Source organism: Physeter macrocephalus, chromosome 14 (assembly GCF_002837175.3).
Source record: "Physeter macrocephalus isolate SW-GA chromosome 14, ASM283717v5, whole genome shotgun sequence".
Lineage (NCBI taxonomy): Eukaryota > Metazoa > Chordata > Mammalia > Artiodactyla > Physeteridae > Physeter > Physeter macrocephalus.
This window is the reverse complement of record NC_041227.1, coordinates 120,945,973-120,946,897: the sequence shown is the minus strand read 5'-3', so window position 1 is coordinate 120,946,897 and position 925 is coordinate 120,945,973.

Genomic DNA, 925 nt, shown 5'->3' with positions numbered 1-925 from the left:
TATCCTGCAACTTTACCAAATTCATTGATTAGCTCTAGTAGTTTTCTGGTGGCATCTTTAGGATTCTCTATGTATAGTATCATGTGATCTGCAAACAGTGAAAGTTTTACTTCTTCTTTTCCAATTTGTATTCCTTTTATTTCTTTTTCTTCTCTGATTGCCGTGGCTAGGACCTCCAAAACTATGTTGAATAATAGTGGTGAGAGTGGACATCCTTGTCTTGTTCCTGATCTTAGAGGAATGCATTCAGTTTTTTACCATTGAGGATGATGTTTGCTGTGGTTTTGTCATATATGGCCTTTATTATGTTGAGGTAGGTTCCCTCTGTGCCCACTTTCTGGAGAGTTTTTTGTTTGTTTGTTTGTTTTTTGTTTTGCGGTACGCGGGCCTCTCACTATTGTGGCCTCTCCTGTTGCGGAGCACGGGCTCCGGATGCGCAGGCTCAGCGGCCATGTCTCACGGGCCCAGCCGCTCTGCGGCATGTGGGATCTTCCCAGACCGGGGCATAAACTCGCGTCCCGTGAGTCGGCAGGCGGACTCTCAACCACTGCGCCACCAGGGAAGCCCTCTGGAGAGTTTTTATCATAAATCGGTGTTGAATTTTGTCAAAAGCTTTTTCTGCATCTATTGAGATGATATGGTTTTTATTCTTCAGTTTGTTAATATGGTGTGTCACATTGATTGATTTGCGTATATTGAAGAATCCTTGCACCCCTGGGATAAAGCCCACTTGATCATGGTGTATGATCCTTTTAAAGTGTTGTTGGATTCTGTTTGCTAGTATTTTGTTGAGGATTTTTGCATCTATATTCATCAGTGATATTGGTCTGTAATTTTCTTTTTTTGTAGTATCTTTGTCTGGTTTTGGTATCAGGATGATGGTGGCCTCGTAGAATGAGTTTGGGAGTGTTCCTTCCTCTGCAAT